The sequence below is a fragment of the Schistocerca gregaria genome, chromosome 3 (genome assembly GCF_023897955.1).
Source record: "Schistocerca gregaria isolate iqSchGreg1 chromosome 3, iqSchGreg1.2, whole genome shotgun sequence".
In the NCBI taxonomy this organism is placed as follows: domain Eukaryota; kingdom Metazoa; phylum Arthropoda; class Insecta; order Orthoptera; family Acrididae; genus Schistocerca; species Schistocerca gregaria.
The window spans coordinates 758,710,151-758,723,588 of NC_064922.1; positions in this window are offsets into that span (position 1 = coordinate 758,710,151).

Genomic DNA, 13,438 nt, shown 5'->3' on the forward strand with positions numbered 1-13,438 from the left:
ACACCCACAGGAAGCAAGACCTATGTGTGTAAAGTTACAAACGGCGACCAGTGAGTAAAAAAAAAAATATAAAAGTAGAAGCTGTGCCATAGAGATGAAATATGAGGGTCACTCCAAAAGAAGTGCACACTTTTTTTTTTAATCCATCTTTTATTCTACATGTTTGAAAGTTTTACGGTGTGTAGATGCATCCTTTAGGAACAATATTTTCATTTCTCCACGTAATTTCCATCCCTCTCAACTGCCTTACGCCATCTTGGAACCAGCGCCTGTATTCCCGCACGGTACATTTCTGGTTCAGCCTGTTGGAGCCACAGTTTGGCAGCGTGCACAAGGGAGTCATCGTCTTCAAACCTTTTTCCACGAAGAGAGTCTTTCAGTTTCCCAAAGAGATGATAGTCACTTGGAGCCAGGTCAGGCCTGTAAAGAGGGTCTTTCAGTGTTGTCCATCCGAGTTTTGTGATCGCTTCCATGGTTTTTTGACTGACACGTGGCCGTGCATTGTCGCGCAACAGCAAAGCATCCTGCTTTTGCCGATGTGGTCGAACACAACTCAGTCGAGCTTGAAGTTTCTTCAGTGTCGTCACATATGCATCAGAATTTATGGTGGTTCCACTTGGCATGATGTCCACAAGCAAGAGTCCTTCGGAATTATTTTTTTCTTGTTTGAATTTGCATGATACCACTCCATTGATTGCCTCTTCGTCTTTGGTGAAAAATGATGGAGCCATGTTTCATCACCTGTCACAATTCTTCCAAGAAATTCATCTCCACCATTCTCATACTGTTCCAAAAGTTCGCTGCATACCGTTTTTCTTATTTCTTTGTGAGCCATTGTCAACATCCTGGGAACCCACCTGGCACAAACCTTTTTTTAACGCCAACACTTTCAGTATTTTGCAAACACATCCTTCCCCTATCCCAACGTAGCGTGACAATTCGTTCACTGTGATGCGTCTGTAAGCAGTCACCAATTCGTTAACTCTCTGCATATTGTCTGGAGAGTGTGCAGTACGAAGCCTGTTACTGCGAGGCCAATCCTCAATATTGCTGTGCCTGCTTTCATTACGTAACCTGCCTGACCACCGTCTAATTGTACTGCGGTCGACAGTAGCATCTCCTTACACCTTTTTCAACCTCTTGTGGATGTTTCCCACTGTTTCGTTTTCACAGCACAGGAATCCTATGACAGCACGTTGCTTCTGACGAACGTCAAATGTGGAAACCATCTTGAAGACATGCTGTGACGACACCACTCACGGGAACCGAACTGAGTTTGAAAACAAGCGGGAAGAATGTATCTACACACTGTAAAACTTTCAGACAAGCAGAATGAAAACTATTTTTACAAAAATAATGTGCATTTCTTTTGGAGCGATCCTCGTAGTAGAAAACGAAACAATATAAATTTTCTATAACAAGTCATCGAAAAGATCATAAAAATGTGTTTTTCTCAAGCCTAGTTACTCATGTAAGATGGCTGGTTTTAGTAATGCACAGAAATATCCATTTCTTCAAGGGTGTTTAGCAACTGCCCTTTGGCAGCATTATGCAGAGTTTTTAAGTTATTTTGAACAGAGCCTTGAGAATGATTATTTTCATGTGGTGTTGGTTCAATAGTGATTTACTGCAGCCAGTATCTGTAGTGTACCGAAATTATTGTTATGACAAAGAACTTTGTAAATACCAGCAATTATTTAATACTTTCACTGATGATTTCAATGCCATCAGCAAAACCTATCATTGATATCCTTTCACCGTGAATTTTTATTACACTCTTAACCTTTCTTTCATTTCCATCATTGCTTCTCCCATGTATAGACTGAGCAGTACGAACGAATGACTACATCTCCGTCCTACATTCTTTTTAATCAGAGCTCTTCTTTCTTGGTCTTGCACTCTTATTATTCCCTCTTGGCTCTTGTACGTACTGCATATTACCTGTCTCTCCCTATAGCTTACCCCTATTTTCCTCAGAATTTCGAACATCTTGCACCACTTTACATTATCGAACGCCTTTTCCAGGTCGACAAATCATATGTACCTGTTTCGATTTTTCTTTAGTCTTGATTCCATTATCAACCGCAAGGTCAGAACCGCCTCTCTGGTGCCTTTACTGTTTCTAAAGCCAAACTGATGGTCATTTTCTTTTCCATTCTTTTGTATATTATCCTCGTTAGCAACCTGAATACGTAAGCTGTCAAGCTCCCACTTGTCAGCTCTTTCAATCTTCGGAATGATGTGGATGACATTTTTCGGAAGCCAGGTCATTCATTCTACACACCAACGTGAACAGACGATTTGTTGTCCCTTCTCCCAGTGATATTAGGCATTGTAATGTAATGTTGTGTATCCCTTCTGCCTTATTTGATATTACGTCTTCCAAAGTTCTTTAAAATTCTAGTCCTGGATCCCCTATCTCTTGTAAGTCGACCCCCGTTTATTTTTCTATCAAATAAGACAAGTCTTCCCCCTTACAGAGGCCTTCAGTGTACTCTTTCCACCTACTTGCTCTGTCCTCCCCATTTAACAGTGGGATTGATATTGCACTCATAATGTTACCACCCTTGCTTTAAATTTTACCGAAGCCTGTTTTGACTTTTCTGTGTGCCGCGTCAGTCCTTCCGAAAATCATTTCTTTTTCGACTTCGTAACATTATTCAGGCAGCCATTTCGTCTCAGCCACTCTACACTTTCTATTTCTTTCATTCCTAAGCGACTTGTATTTCTGCATTCGTGAATTTTCCTGAACATTTTTTTTACTTCCTTCTTTCATAGATCAACTGAACTATTTCTTCTATTACTCTTTGGTTTCTTGGCAGTTACCTTCTTTTTTTTGACCTTCAGACTACTTTTTATCACTGTCACTACTAAATTGTGATCTGGATCTATACCTGCTTCTGGGTATGCCTTACAATCCTTACAATCTAGTATCTGATTTCAGAATCTCTTCCTGACCATGATGTGGTCTGATTGAAATCTTACCGTATCTCCTGGCCTCTTCCAAGTACACCTCCTCGTCTTGTGGTTCTTGAGCAGAGTATTCGCTAATATTAGCAAAGGTTTTCGCTTCGGTCGTCTACTGCCACAGCTCATTAACGCCAAATTTCACCACACTATCTTAAAGGATACGTTCACCGTACTTCATATATTGATTGCTGTAGTTGTTTCATGCAGTTTAGCTTGTCTGTTAGCGTTAACAACTAAGCAAGCGCCGCTGCTCTCGGTCGTTAAGTGAAGGCCATTGGCCACTACGTTGTCCGTGGCAAATGGTTAATGCCTGACACCATGAAACACAGAATACTGAATTCCCTAACATTTTCCGAAATGAAAGGCCCCCATACGTCTAGCTTCAACTACCATTCCGCATTCAGCCTGTTAATCGCTGTCGTGTGGCAACAACAATGTTGGAAACCTTTCCAACTGAGTCATCCGAGTACAGATGACAGCTCCGCCAATGCACTGCCTTTTTGCACATTGTGTACGCAATACTACCGCCATCTGCATATGCGTAACGTTATTGCATGAATTTTGCGATCCCAGAGTACGTATCGCAAAACGGAAGAAGCGAAGTTGTAAACGTGATAGATATTTCACTCAGCTTCATACTTCATCTGCCCATTAAATTTTCAACATTCTGTCGGTGTGTATACGACAGCTTGCGTACCCAATATATTCCAAAACGCCGTGCATGAAAACGAGATTTTCCGCTGCTTATACCTTGGATTCCATTGGTGATAAGAAGGTTGGGACAAGTGTTTTAGGCAGCCCTTGGGCTAGGGACCACTTCTTCACGTAAAATATGGTATGAGGCGAAATCTAAATAATAAAAAACTTTGACAAACTGCTCAAATTTTAACGATATATTCCCTCGGCATTTATCCAGGATGACTGGGTGTTGTGTGCTGTCCTTAGGTTAGTTAGGTTTTAGTAGTTCTAAGTTCTAGGGGACTGATGACCATAGATGTTAAGTCCTATAGTGCTCAGAGCCATTTGAACCATTTATCCAGCAGAGCCGTCTAGCTTTTTCCAAATGGTTAAAACGGCTCTGAGCACTATGGGACTTAACTTCTGGGCTCATCATTCGCCTAGAACTTAGAACTACTTAAACCTAACTAACCTACGGACATCACAAACAACCATGCCCGAGGCAGGATTCGAACCTGCCATGGTATCAGTCGCTCGGTTCCGGACTGTAGCGCCTAGAACCGCACGGCCACCTCGGCCGGCTAGCTATTTTCGAAACATTTTATCCGTTAACGAGAAACATTCCAAAAAACTTATTTTTGAACAATCTTTAATAACCTTGAAAGTTTCTTTCATATTTTTATCCGTTTCCAAGATACAGAGTTGCAAAGGGGCCCTATTTACGAGTATACAAGTGAAACATGCTCCTAAAATCCTGTGTGAAGCGAAAACGTAGTTTATAAAGTGATGTAGCATGGAGAAATATGCTGTAAACTGTTTTAGTTATCATCTGGGAACCTGAAATTGTAGTACTTAAGCATACGAACAATTTCTTTGCACGTAAAATCCAGTCTCAGGTGACAATTAGTTTTGTGTTGTTTCACTTTCACATAAGTAAACAATCTAAATTTTGATGGCGAATACATTTCCTTTCATGTAAATTACACGCCCACGCTGCAACAGGGAAAAGAAGGGAACTAGTGGAGAAATGTTGCTATTGGAGCAAAAAAAAAAAAAAAAAAAAGAAAAAGCAAATATCTTCCTGTTTGTTTAAAGGACTCTGATGAGAAGTGAGGTTCCGGCTGCCTTTTTCTGCCTTCCTCAGCACCTTTAAAAATTCCCAATAATTTTGGCATGCGAACATTTCGCACTTTTTTATGCTGATGAAGAAGACGGAGAAGAAGACAGTGGCGGTGGCAAAGAGATAGAAAAGTAACAAATGGTGGAAGATAGTAGACACTGTTGCGTTATAGAAAGAGCGAAGGAGACAATGGCTGTGCGAGGGAAAGAGAGGGACACAGTGGCACTGGAACATATTTAACAGTGACAGGACAGTGCTAGGAAAAGAGTGAAGGAGACAGGTAGTGGTGGAAGTTGTGTGTGTGTGTGTGTGTGGGGGGGGGGGGGGGATAAAGAGGAGAAGAAAGTGTGGAAATGGGTGAGGGTCAGTGATAATAAGATAATAAAGTATTTGTATGGAGTGTAGCCATGTATGGAAGTGAAACATGAACAATAAATAGTTTAGACAAGAACAGAATAGACGCTTTCGAAATGTGGTGCTACAGAAGAATGCTCAAGATTAGATGGTTAGATACGGAGAGGAGTTACTGAACAGAATCGGTGGGAAGAGGAATTTGTGGCACAACTTGACAAGAAGAAGGGATCGGTTGGTAGGACACGTTCTGAGGCATCAAGGGATCACCAATTTGGTAGTGGAGGGAAGGGTGGAGGGCAAAAATCGTAGAGGGAGACCAAGGGATGAATACACTAAGCAGATTCGGAAGGATGTAAGTTGCAGTAGTTATTTGTAGATGAAGATGCTTGCTCAGGATAGAGTAGCATGGAGAGCTCCATCAAACCGGTCTCTGGACTGAAGACCATAGCAACAACAACGAGAACACATACTGCAGGTCACAGTTTCAGAAATGTCTCCCAAAACTGCATATCAGTAACTTTTGTCAGTACTGATTCACTGAAGGAAGCTTCTTCCCATTGTAACAGTCCACCTTGCCAATTTAGTACAAAAATGAAACGTGTAGTAGCTTGAGAATTAACCTGGCATTCGGAGCTATGTTAGTGAGTGGTGCAACATACCTGGAAGGGGGTCCGGGGAAACAAACTGTATACCGTTGGCGAGCATTTCCTGCTCGCGCGGTATGAACGCCACGGAAGAATACTGCCAAATCGGCAAGCCGGGCTATCGCAAGTGGAGAGCGCACCGGGCGGGCGCTGTATCGCAGAAAGTTCGAGCGCTGAATTGTGACAGATGCTCAGAGTCTGCGGAAGTTGGTTTCGCAGACAGTTTCTAATTGAGGCCCGCCCCACACTCTGCGTCCAGGGGCCGTCCAGAAGTTCGCCGCTCCCCGACAGCCAAGTTGCGGCTCTCCCTGACTCGCGCAGCGCAGCACGCTGCATACAAACGCCGACTAGCCAGCGCGCCCCACCCCGAGCTGTCACCGAACTCTCTGGCTCACACTTCACTGTCTCCCGCCTCTGATGCGCTTACGACGTCGGCACGGCACAGTTCGACGTTGTAGTGCTCTTGCCTGTTCTTTTATTTATGTACACCTCCCAGTAGGTGTGCACGGTTATTTTTGTCAGTTCTGTTGTTGGAAAAATCAGCCTTCGTAGAGTCCGTGCTGGACACAGTAATCGATGCGCAGTGACCAGTTGTTGTACAAAGCTCTGGGCGAATTCATTCCTTTGTTCGGAATGTGATGCCAACATTTGTAAGTAGGCTGTTCAGGTTTTTTTACTGGTAACGCCGCCGCCACGTAGCGCTCTGTATCAAAATCACTGGCTGTGCCGTGTGCAGTCTGTGGCTGGTTTGCCTTGTTGTCTGCCATTGTAGTGTTGGACAGCGGCAGCTGGATGCTAACAGCGCGTAGCGTTGCACAGTTGGGGGTGAGCCGCCAGCAGTGGTGAACGTGGGGAGAGAGATGGCGGAGTTTTGAAATTTTGCAAGAATGGATGTCATGAACTACTATATATATTATGACTACTAAGGTAAATACATTGTTTGTTCTCTATTAAAATCTTTCATTTGCCAACTATGCGTATCAGTAGTTAGTGCCTTCCGTAGTTTGAATCTTTTATTTAGCTGGCAGTAGTGGTGCTCGCTGTATTGCAGTAGTTCGAGTAACCAAGATTTTTGTGAGGTAAGTGATATGTGATACGTATAGGTTAATGTTAGTCAGGGCCATTCTGTTGTAGGGATTTTTGAAATTCAGATTGCGGTGCGCTAAAAATATTGTGTGTCAGTTTAAGCACAGTCATGTACAATTTTTCTAAGGGGACGTTTCACATTGCTTGCCCCATTTCAGCCGGTCAGTGACGCGCTGCGATGACAGATGGCCCTGCAATCTTTCTCGCACGGTTTTACAGAAACTATTCGGTAAAAAATTTAGTTTTGGCGTTCCTTATAGTTCTTTGTGTCAGCTTCATGGTGACATATCCATCATTGAGTTAACAGACATAGTTAGTGTGACCGAGCGAGGTGGCGCAGTGGGCAGACACTGGACTCGCATTCGGGAGGACGATGGCAATCCTGATTTAGGTATTCCGTGATTTCCCTAAATCGCTCTAGGCAAATACCGGGATGGTTCCTTTCAAAGGGCACGGCCGACTTCCTTCTCCGTCCTTCCATAATCCGATGAGACCGATGACCTCGCTGTCTGGTCTCCTTCCCCAAAAACCACCCACCACCACCCATAGTTAGTGTGACATTTGCTTATACGTGAGACACTGTGAATGTGCGATATTAGAAAAAGTTTGCAATAAAAACAGGGGTCGCTATGATTTTGCGCTTGGTGCATATTACATAACATGTTACTGTGTATGAAATTTAACTAAAGTACTGAACACACTCCACTTGAGTGGAGGTCCATATCTGTCACCAGTCGCGAGAAAATCGATCTGATATAGAACATCCATTTATGATCGTACTAACAATAAAGGCAGAACGAATTATCCACAAAATTTCTCTTATTACGTAGTGGTTTGAGATATCGAAGCGATATTTTGGCAAATGATAGGACACTAATAGGAGAGTACATGGTTATTGTGTAAAGCTGCATTTACTACCTGGTATTGCTAACCTTTCCGATCGCTTTTTTGTATATGTTCACCTTGCTGTGTGTTCTAGTCCACAATATCACTCGAAATTAATGCGGAACTGTCCTACAGCCGCTGCCAGAAGAATTGCCTCTTATCGATCTACAAACTACTCATAGTTGCTGAGGAACTTGTACACAGATACATGGTAAGAGGGGATAAGGCAGCAAACAATGAAGTGCAGCGAGGCCAACACATGCTATCAAAACTAATGGAAAATGCTTCACTGCTCCAATCACACATCGAAACTGTCGCAAAAAAGAAAAAGCCTTTCATAAACAATAGCACACAATGATGCACACGCACTGGAAATTGAGAAAAATCACTTTAATAACACTACTGCAAAAGCTGACCCAAAAAGATCTCACCAGGAGAGGATGGCAGCAGCTGCACATGTGTTATCCCGATGTGTGCATGTGGACTAACCAGCTTAGAACCACTCTGACCTCCCCTCCTCCCTCCCTCCCTCCCTCCCTCCCTCCCTCCCTCCCTCCCTCCCTCCCTCTCCTGTAATGGGGATACTGGTCTTTCAGACCCATTTTAGCCAGTCGCTACTGTTGACAAAGAAATCCATCTGCTGGCAATGATATACTATTTCTGATTTGAAGAAAGCAGTCGCAGATGGACAAAAGACTCAAGAATAGGGCACTTCCTGCAAACCGTTAAATATATTTCTTGGGAAGACTGGTCCCCTGTAACAACAGTGGAGTACTTGACTATTCGTCATAGTTGAAGAACTGAATGGTCGACACCGGCTAGCTTTCAAACGTTCTAGATGTGCCGACATTGTCTGAAGTAGTCCTCGGTTACGTAAAATCAGTCTCATCTACGAAAAGCATTGAAATAATACTTCCGCAATAACTGAGATACATTCAGATCTTTATATTAGTTATCCCACATTGCCCCATTCCAGGTGGAATGGCCCACGAAAGATGGAGAGCAGCGTCCGTACTTGCTAGCATCTTCCACTGCTTGCGTTTACAACCATCATCGCCTGCATTTTTCAAAATTCTAATTCTTCAGGTAAACTGTCCGAAGACTGTCTGATAGAGGTTTCAGATGCTCCACTGTATCGAATAACGACTTCGTGTATGTGTGTGTGTCGTCGTATACTGTGGAAGGATGAGAAGGTGGAGGAACAGACTGTGGAGGAAGTTTACACAGAGCAATTGCTCCCTGTGGAGTAACACACTGCCTGCCTGCCTGAAGTGTTGCCATTCTTAGCAGGTCAACTTCAGTAATGTCCTCTCATATATTTAAGAAAAAGTGGTTGAATAAGCTCGAACACTCATCTCTAGAACGAATATTGGACCGACAGACGTGACCTCAAGTCGTATAAAGTATGTAGTCCTACGCTTTTAAAACGAATGCTGTAACAGTGCAAATAGTACATATAGTACTAAATCAATGAAATCGGTTAAGTAAGTGTAAATTCACGCTACTGGTGTGATTCTTATGCTTACTACTACGAGATATTGTACCAACAGACCACACCTGCCATAGTGTAAAGGTTGTAATTGTACGCTTTTAAAACAAATACAGTGACGGCATCTGTGCAATCAGCGGATATAGTACTATAATCAATGATATAGCCAGCTATACAAGTGCAAAATCAGACTCGTGGTATGAACTTAGGTTTTATACGATGAGAAGGTTGAATTTTGCGTTGGATATGCTACAAAATAAGCATTTAACACCATCCAACAGTCCTTTTAAACATACATTGAGCAACAAGTTCCACTCCTATGGTGAGCAGAAGACTTCAACAATAGCGTAATGCTATTAGAACCAAACAACAACACGATAATCAATATTGAGTGAACGTTACAGAAAGGATAGATGTGTTTTTAATGTGAGTGATACCACGGTGTCCTAGAAGGAGAGGGAAGGAACCTCTTATAGTGAGCAGCTATTAAAAAAAAAAGCACATTACCAACGACTATGTTACACCACACGTGCATATCGCCCTCGGCTCTAGAGGAAGACGATACACTGTAATAACATCACACAACTATCGAAACAAAAAGCCTTCCACCAGAACAATGCTTATGTCTTCACCTTGATGAGTGTATAGAGATTAAGCAGCTTAGAACAGGTCATAACTCCCCTCATACACCCCTCCTCCCTCCCTTTGGTACCCTCATCGTTAGCGATACTAGTTTTCTAGGTCTGTTCTATCCTGTTGTTGACGAGACACGAGGACCTACAGCCACTACAGGTGCTCTGCTTTAGTCGGTGTTGCGTTGACAATGATATATATTCATGTCTGCAGAAATCAAACGTATTTCAGGAAATTCCGACTCCTGGAACAATAGGGAAATTCTTGACTAATCGTCACGGAACGGCCAACGGCATGCCAGGTCCTCGGCTACATCTAGCAGTGGGAAGAAGCAGCCGTCCACTCCCAGCAGCCTATTGTAGCCAGAGCTCTCAAAAGTAGTGCCTGTGGAAGTCTTATAAACTGTCGTGCATGTGGGTATTCCATACATTTCAGACGCATAAATATCGACACAGGATAATGACATTCACACCATCTATCCACATGTCGGAAAAATAGCACAGTCATTTTCACACCGGACAGCAAAGATACAGTTCTCATCCCTCCCTCCTCGTTATTTCGTAACGTCCAACTGAGTGAAACTACGAACTCGGTCTATGACACTCTCGTCAGTGATGTATGAGCAAACTGCGGAGATCAGAGCTCTGTGTTAATTATTTCCATCCTATTTTTCCTCAGTTTTACGGATTTTCCAGCAATTTCGCAATTTTATCAGCGTTTTCTGTGACTTCAAGGCATTTTACGCAGTTACTCATGTTGAGAACCATTGCTTTCGATGACTTCTAGCATCGACAAAAACTCTCATCGCGTCGATCTCCTGATACTATCAGCCAGTTACATTGCAGCGTGGTTCTCAGTGTCCGTATCACTGCTAAACCACACCCTCCATTACTTTGCTAGTATATTATACATGTGGAGCTGTCGTGAACCTTGTTACACTGCCTACGTCACATGACAAAAACATTGTTTAAAAGTATGTGTTTGGGAGTCACAAAGTATTCTCATATTTGTAGGATAAGGCCGGTCATTGAAAGATATCACTACCACCTTTGATGATTAGTACCCCAACAAACGAATCATGCCCATAGCAGCACTCTGTCCTCTAACCTACCGGCTGAGCATTCTGAGTAAAACTGTAGGTCTCTCTCTATGCACCTCGTAGCTGTTCCTCTGTCTTTAATCAATCCTCATTGCAACATTGTCTCCGATTTGATTTGGAACTGATCAGAAGTAAGTGGGGGCAATAGACCCATTACATTCGACGTCTTGTGCACAAACAGAACGAGCTGAGTTCCATATTGTCAATACACTTCGGTGTGTAACACGTGTTCCAGACTTTTACAACAAACCTATGCTAGTGATACAGGGAACTTTTAACATTGCAGCGCGTCAGCAATTGTGAATAACTTAATGATTACAAAGAATCCGCCTCGACTGCAAATTGAAACCGGATGTTGACCTCGGTTTCGCCGCGGATACCCACGCCTTCTTCGGAACACACTAAAACTACAAACTGCCTAAAGAGGCATGGTCCAACATTAGTACAGAACGCTCAAAAGTCAAGCATATTTGCAAGTACTCTCCCACTTACCCTCAATTTTCCCACATTTTATATTATTTTCTCTCAATTTATACGTAATTTTACCAATTTTATGTCATTATGTGTGTGCTCATATTTGGTACCAGAATCAGGTGTGGCTTGGTTTTATATGGGTAATATACACTCCTGGAAATGGAAAAAAGACACCGGTGTGTCAGACCCACCATACTTGCTCCGGACACTGCAAGAGGGCTGTACAAGCAATGATCACACGCACGGCACAGCGGACACACCAGGAACGGCGGTGTTGGCCGTCGAATGGCGCTAGCTGCGAGCATTTGTGCACCGCCGCCGTCAGTGTCAGCCAGTTTGCCGTGGCATACGGAACTCCATCGCAGTCTTTAACACTGGTAGCATGCCGCGACAGCGTGGACGTGAACCGTATGTGCAGTTGACGGACTTTGAGCGAGGGCGTATAGTGGGCATGCGGGAGGCCGGGTGGACGTACCGCCGAATTGCTCAACACGTGGGGCGTGAGGTCTCCACAGTACATCGATGTTGTCGCCAGTGGTCGGCGGAAGGTGCACGTGCCCGTCGACCTAGGACCGGACCGCAGCGACGCACGGATGCACGCCAAGACCGTAGGATCCTACGCAGTGCCGTAGGGGACCGCACCGCCACTTCCCAGCAAATTAGGGACACAGTTGCTCCTGGGGTATCGGCGAGGACCATTCGCAACCGTCTCCATGAAGCTGGGCTACAGTCCCGCTCACCGTTAGGCCGTCTTCCGCTCACGCCCCAACATCGTGCAGCCCGCCTCCAGTGGTGTCGCGACAGGCGTGAATGGAGGGACGAATGGAGACGTGTCGTCTTCAGCGATGAGAGCCGCTTCTGCCTTGGTGCCAATGATGGTCGTATGCGTGTTTGGCGCCGTGCAGGTGAGCGCCACAATCAGGACTGCATACGACCGAGGCACACAGGGCCAACACCCGGCATCATGGTGTGGAGAGCGAACTCCTACACTGGCCGTACACCTCTGGTGATCGTCGAGGGGACTGAATAGTGCACGGTACATCCAAACCGTCATCGAACCCATCGTTCTACCATTCCTAGACCGGCAAGGGAACTTGCTGTTCCAACAGGACAATGCACGTCCGCATGTATCCCGTGCCACCCAACCTGCTCTAGAAGGTGTAAGTCAACTACCCTGGCCAGCAAGATCTCCGGATCTGTCCCCCATCGAGCATGTTTGGGACTGGATGAAGCGTCGTCTCACGCGGTCTGCACGTCCAGCACGAACGCTGGTCCAACTGAGGCGCCAGGTGGAAATGGCATGGCAAGCCGTTCCACAGGACTACATCCAGCATCTCTACGATCGTCTCCATGGGAGAATAGCAGCCTGCATTGCTGCGAAAGGTGGATATACACTGTACTAGTGCCGACATTGTGCATGCTCTGTTGCCTGTGTCTATGTGCCTGTGGTTCTGTCAGTGTGATCATGTGATGTATCTGACCCCAGGAATGTGTCAATAAAGTTTCCCCTTCGTGGGACAATGAATTCACCGTGTTCTTATTTCAATTTCCAGGAGTGTACATCAACCTAATAAAAAATACCGAGAATGTCCCTCTTTCCAATTATGCAAAGTGCATCCTCAGTCCATCCTTCTACATCATTATTCCATCCGTACTAAACCATTATCACCTCTCTCCATTCCCCATGTAGGAGGCCTTGAATGCACTCTTCAGATTTGTGCTTACTGGTAACACATTTATTAAACTCCTCTTTGTCCATCACCAACGTCTCATGAGTTGAACGCATTCTCCGAAAAAATTAAGAGAGTACCTTCCACTCCGACCTTTTTGCCGCCAATTCACGACTGGGATGGGGACAGTGGAAGTGGGGGCATGGGGGTAGGACGAATGTAGGACAGTTTTGGGAACCCCACGGTAGTGGTATTGCGGAGTACAGCAGTCGGTCTGAAGCTCTGAGGCAAACAAACACAGGCGTAATTGGAAAAAGGTGGGGGAAAGGTGGCTGA